Consider the following 6456-nt stretch of genomic DNA (forward strand, 5'->3'; position numbering starts at 1 on the left):
ATCTGTAGATGTCTGTGACACTACTAGAAAAATGCCCTTAGACATCTCGTATAAACCAATGTCTTTTTTTTCAAACTGATGTCTTCGCATGGAAAGGTAAAGGTCTTTAACATTGATTTTTAGCCGATGTTAAAGATGTACATAGATATCGGTTTTCTTAGCAAACTGATGTACAAATAGCCTTTTTTTAATAACATGTTAAAACTAGATTGTCAAAAATGGTATTTATGAGGTTAAAAAGCACTATAAAACATATAATAGGGAAGAACTTTTAAATGATAGATATCAGATTCTTAAAAAAATTGATGTCTTACTCTGTATTTTACATCAATTTATTTACTCAACCGATGTTAAACATAACTTATAACATCAGTTGTGTAAGTTAAACATAACTTATTAAACCGATGTACATTGTTCTGGAAAACATCAGTTTTCTTTTAATTTAATTTTATATACTTGTACAAAGCGATGTGTTTTAACATTTTAGACATCGTTTTCATTCCTATAATTCGATTTTTTGTTAGTTTAGACATCGTTTTTAGTTTAAGCAGGTGATGTATTTTTAGTTGCTTCACATCAATTTATAATAAACACCGATGTTGGAGTTCTTTTTTAAAAATCAATAAGCCGTGCATTTGTACATAAACCCAGACAAAAGCAAAAAATAATACTAAATCAACATCCAACAGAACAAAAAACATATTCTAATAGATGAACAAACTCGTGTATGCAAACAACAGCCATAAAAGGTGCAAGAAATAAAATGAATCAATAATTGAATAATATAACATATTAAGTAGAAATACATCTAATCTCTGTAGCAATTAGCATTATAGGATGCTTTTTCAAAACTAGTTGGCATTGTACATATTCTAATAAGATGGTATAAAATGCCTTTACTTATAAAAGCAATAGCATGAGGAAATGTACATGTACAGAGTAAGTAGAAGATAAACCGGATTTTATGTTAATTATTATATACAGTAAAACGGGGCCTCGGAACTCATGAACCTAGCATGGATGTCATCCATATTCCAAATGACACAATACCTAGAGTTACAAAAGCTTGGCCCAGTTCAAAAATGATATTTTGTTGCTGAACTGGTACACTTTGCCAGTTGGTTCTCCTGATTCATAACAAATGCACATCAAAAGTATAGTTAAAAGGAATAAATGGTGATTTTTAACTAATGAGTGTATGGTAGCTGTATTAAAACTAAAATATCTCATTACTGGCGGGTTATCAAATGTAATAACAGAAAATTAATGGCACAAAGCATCTTAGCCACAATAACAAGCCTCTTCCACATTTAGCAAAAACAATGATGCCTATTCCCCGTCCATGGAGTTCTAAAAATATAGCTTATAGATATTACTTGTGCAGAAGTAGTGAGAACATGGGTGGTTTCAAATTAGTAAGGGCATACCCAAAATCAGCAATAACAATGGTTATATTGTCTTGAGACCGCCAATCCTGCACCATAAAAAGTTTTATGTTAGTATAAGAGAGAAAACAAGACAAACTTAAGATTGAAGAACTAGATTCTTGTCGTTACCAGGACCACTTGTCCAAGTGCTTCACACATTATCTACAGTAGGACACAATATAATTAGAGTCTATTTGCAAATTAAGAAAACCGAAGAAAGGTTAAGTACTCCACCTGAACATCTCCATATTTTCGTAGTTAATTCCTAACGAAAGTGACGGCTTCTGAGCTGAAATAACCGATTAAAGGAGATCAATTATGCTTAAAATTATCTGGGCAATTTTAATTAGTAAGATGCTAAATTATGCCAGTCTTGATGCAAAAGCAAACCTCTTTACGTAATCCCACAAGCCATCAGATGCCAATAGTACAAATTTTGTATCTACTCCGAGATCTACTTGGAAAACATCAGGACAGACAGTAACCAGGTCCCCAGAAAATTGAATCATGGCCCAAATGTATGTATATTGTTAATCCTCAAAGCAACAAGAATAATATTAACTACCTTGGCATATTACCGGAGTACCCTTAACAACTGTAGATACATGATCAGGCACAAAACCTTCTATATGAGGAACTGGAGCAAGTCGTGAAAGTCCGAAGTCAGCAACTTTTGCAATGTAATTTGAGTCTAGCTATATTAGTGGCCTTTATATCTCGATAAAATATAGGAGGATCTGCTTCTGTATGTAAGTACAAGATTCCCTTGGCCGAACCTAGTGCAATTCTTGTTCTCATAGCAAAACTCATAGGTTGTTTAGAAATAACTGTCATAAAAAAAATAAAAAGTTCGTTCAGAAATCATGTTTCTTCTCGTACATAACTTTATGTTGTGTTATTAAATTTTATTTCAGAGAAACTTAAAAAGGTCTAGAAGTAATATTATGTGAAAAAATAGCTATATGAGCCATCAGTAAGATATAAATTGTATCTCACATGTGATACCGTATTAATAGATAACAAACCAGAAGTAGACTCTGCAGTTTAGCACAGTGGACTTACCAACCATCTGGTTGAACTGGCCATATTTGTGCTTTTCTCATACACACATCTTATTTCTCTAATCACAGCAAATAAGGTTCAAACAGTTGTGCTCCTATATACATATGTATTAATAATGATCCTAGTTTTTAAGTTTACATATATAGGTTATAACTAGCCACGAGATACTGAAATGCACTTAACAACCACCACTTGCAGGCTTAATCGAGCTTTGAAGGCCATTACCTCTAAGCTGCTTGTAGTGATCTTCAGCATCTACTTGATCACAGATTATTACAACTTCCAATCTATTATGATGTGCCTCCTGCATAACATTGACATCAATGTCCACTGTCATCCCAGGAATAACCTTCATCGGCACTTGCGCGTTGTCATTATGCAGCATCACCCGATATGGTGGAGCCATTTTCTTAGATTTCCTGACAACAATGAGTATCATATTTGTCATATAAGAAGCAAAAAAAGCACACTCCACATTCAATTAATCACACTCCAATATATTAAATCAGCATAGTAATCTCGGTAAAACTTGGTAGTAATTGTCAACCTACATTCCAGAATTCACAAAGAGAGTTCCACGAGGCTCTAAACTAAGCAACGCATAGGCTGTTATAAGTCCACGACCCACAGATACCTGTTAAACAAAATCATATAAATGAGATGCATACAATTATATAACAGAAAACGTAAAATTGGCATTTGTCAAAGTCATTGCAGATTAGCAACATAGTACATCTGAATTTAGATAAACATGGGCATTCCAGGCGTGGAGGATAACTAAAGCATAATATAATATGCAGAGTAATGCTCTCAATGTATTTTTTTAATCAAGCTGTAAAAATGCATTATAATTCATCTCTTTATTTGTACAAACTCATCCTCCATATCAACAAAATACTAGTGTATACCTTGTTAGCACTCACTTGGTCGCCTCAACAAACTGATTAAAATTACTTTCCATTTTCCAACTGTCACTTTTATCTTATAAGTATTAGCATAAAGGCATACCTTCCAGCACGCTGAAAAAATAAAAGGAGCATTAACAATGTAATATGTATCTGTCTTATCTTGGAATAATCAACAAACCAAGCCAATTAAATAAACCAACTCGAAACCAAAACAAATTCACATCAAAATATAACTTATAATCCCTCCTTTTATTCGAAGCCTTTTCCTTTAATTTCCGACTTACGGGAAACACCCGCAGCTCAGGGAATCAAGAAAAGCAATGACGAGCGGTGGTAAAAGAAGAAAGAACACACAACAACAAGCACCACCTAAACATAAATCAGATCTCCCATACTCAATCACCAATTTTGCTCCACCTTCTTTTTACACCTCTTTCAAAAACCACCTCTTCTTTATACCTCTCATTATTATGATGTTGCTCATTGTTGCACTTTTTCTCTTGACCATTTCATCAAACACCTTATGTGCAATAAAATTCCGCAGTACAATTAAACAAAATTACATAGTCGAGGTTATCAACGAGTTTCCTCCTCGGATGAACCCTTCACTCTCTTCTTCTCTTTCTTTTCACTACTCTCACTTTCACTAATCCGCTTCTTCTCCGACTTACTAACCTTCACCTTCCCCTCCTTCCCATCTCCCTTCTTCCCACCCCGCCATTCTTATCATCAAAATCCAAAACTCTCTTAGTCACTTTCCGCACTTCTCTATCCACACCCAAAATACCCCCATTGGACAAAACAAATCCAGGACTAAAAAGACAAAAAATAATGAATAAATGAAGGTGAGTAGATAAACAAAATCAAGAAAATTGGGTAGACATGAGAATAGATCTAAAAAAATAAAATAGGTTTGTACCAATCGAGCTCAATTAATGAATTAATCGAGTTTAATTCATATATATAGGGGTTTTAGGTTTAGAGAGAGTGAGGGAGAAGAGAGACAGTAAGAGATGAGAGAGAAGAGCGACTGTGAGAGATGAGAAGAGAGACGAGAGAGTGAGAGAGAAGAGAGGCTGTGAGTGAGAGAGAAGAGAGAATGAGAGTGAGGGGGAACATTTTTGATCTAGGGAGGGGGGGAAACCGATAATAAAAAGGGAATTTTTTGTTGTGTTAACGGGGGAAAGAAAGAAGCGGAGTTTTTTTAAAAAAAATGATAATAGACATCGGCTAGTTAAGATAGTGATGTCTGACAGTCCCTTTAACATCGGTTTTGAAATGACCGATGTTAAAATTGCTTTTCACATCGTTGACATTTCTAACCAATGTTAAAGGGGTGATGTCGTAGGCACTATTTTAGTAGTGTGGGAGTCTACAAAGGATTTATGTCTTGTTGCTGACTTTGCACCAGTGAGGTCAATTGAGACACTTGAGCTGAAAGAGAGTCATTGGAAGATTATAGAGTGGAGACTTGAGCTTGTAAGTTTTGGATTTCAAGGTTGGTGGATGTAGATATAGGTTGTGAAGTGGATGTAGTTTAAGTGCCAAAAGAAGTTTGCACAGCATACTTGATCTCTCCTCCATTACCAAAGCTGAAGGTTCAAACCTAGCCTTGTACAGCTGATCCATCTTGACCTTTGAGTCATTATTCTAAGTTATTTGCTTCTGGATCACCTCATGCAAGGCTATGAAAGACTCTCTCAACTTATATAAATTATCTTCCACTAGCGTGAGAGAGAGAGCTTGAAACATCTCAGAAAACTTGTTGAACTTGGATTTGATATCTGTAAAAGTGCGCATCAGTTCATTAATTATATCATTAATCAATTTCTTCACAGCAAGTTGATGCCTGTCCAGGGTGTGTTCCATAGCTCTTCCAATATGATGAACGACCTTCAATTGAGCTATACACCTCTGTCACAGCATCATAGACCTCTTGGGGAGTGAAGACCTTAACATTGCTTCCCAAAATGGTCACATATTCTTCTCTAAAATTTGCTAAGGCCTCCTTCATTGTTGTTGTGATGTCTTTGGAAAGCCATGCATCTACATAACCATCTGCTTCATTTGTAATCTTCTCATATTGCTCTTCAACATCCTCCCTGTAAGAAAGTATAATAGCTTGATAGTCTTGGTTTGACATATCTATAGTAAGGAGTTGTTGGGTGATATTGGCTAGGCCTGCAAGTTGCTCAATTCACTACTAGAAAAATGTTAATAGACATCGGTCAGTAACTGATGACAAAAGTTTTTTCAACTGATGTCTATGTGGGTGTAGAGAAAGGTACCCCCATATAACATCGGTTGTGAATTGATGTCTGGTAACAACTTTAACATCGGTTCCAAATAGAAACCTGATGCCTATTCTCTATTTCTAAACAAAAAACTACATTACAACCTTTTCAATATAGTTTTAATATGATCTAATTATGAAATTTTCCATTTAATTTACAAGATAAAAATCAGCATTAACATCATTTTTAAAAAATTAAACTAATGTCAAATTTATCTTTTTACATCGCCTGTAAATGAAAACCGATGTTAGAGGTTTGATTAGACATCGGTTCCTTAACTAGATGTGATGTGTTTGGGTCCAGTAACATCAGTTTTCAGAAGTTGTATATCTCAACCGATGTCTATTGACTATACATTATCCTCTACTGAGTGTATTATCTGCACCCAAATATACCAAATGCTAAATCTAAAATATAGTTCAATACAAAAGTCTACCAAAAAATAATCACAAGATCAAATCAAAGCCGTAAAATTCTTTTTAACATTACTAAACCTCCAACAAACCAACAAACTCCTTAAGTCATCAAATATATAGACTATCTACTTACATTATCTAATCCATCCGCTTGGCCAACTACACTCATTATATCTAAACTACATAGTACAACAATGCTTCAAGTATAAATAAAGTCAAAACTAAATGTTTTATGGTACATTTATCCGTACAAAACTCAGAACCAACTCCAAAATATAGACACTGGTGTCTTCCTCTAGCCCCATCACAATCTCCACCTACCATAAATAAAAATAGCTATTTTTTTGAA

General features: G+C 34.6%; 1 long non-coding RNA gene across 3 annotated transcripts; it reads right to left on the reverse strand.

Annotated features, from left to right (window-relative positions):
- Positions 1–759: 759 nt before the first annotated feature.
- LOC141717686 (uncharacterized) lies at positions 760–4530 on the reverse strand. 3 transcript variants are annotated; one of them, XR_012573738.1, is made up of 9 exons: positions 3682–4530; positions 3398–3508; positions 3041–3123; positions 2715–2908; positions 1818–2254; positions 1662–1716; positions 1557–1589; positions 1428–1474; positions 760–1127 (listed from the first exon to the last, which is right to left on the reverse strand). It is a non-coding gene; the product is annotated as an uncharacterized LOC141717686 (long non-coding RNA). The 3 variants fall into 3 exon arrangements; XR_012573737.1 differs by having other exon boundaries at positions 3398–4530; XR_012573739.1 differs by having other exon boundaries at positions 3037–3123; positions 3398–4530.
- Positions 4531–6456: the final 1926 nt, after the last annotated feature.

Source organism: Apium graveolens, chromosome 4 (assembly GCF_009905375.1).
Source record: "Apium graveolens cultivar Ventura chromosome 4, ASM990537v1, whole genome shotgun sequence".
Classification (NCBI taxonomy): Eukaryota; Viridiplantae; Streptophyta; class Magnoliopsida; order Apiales; family Apiaceae; genus Apium; species Apium graveolens.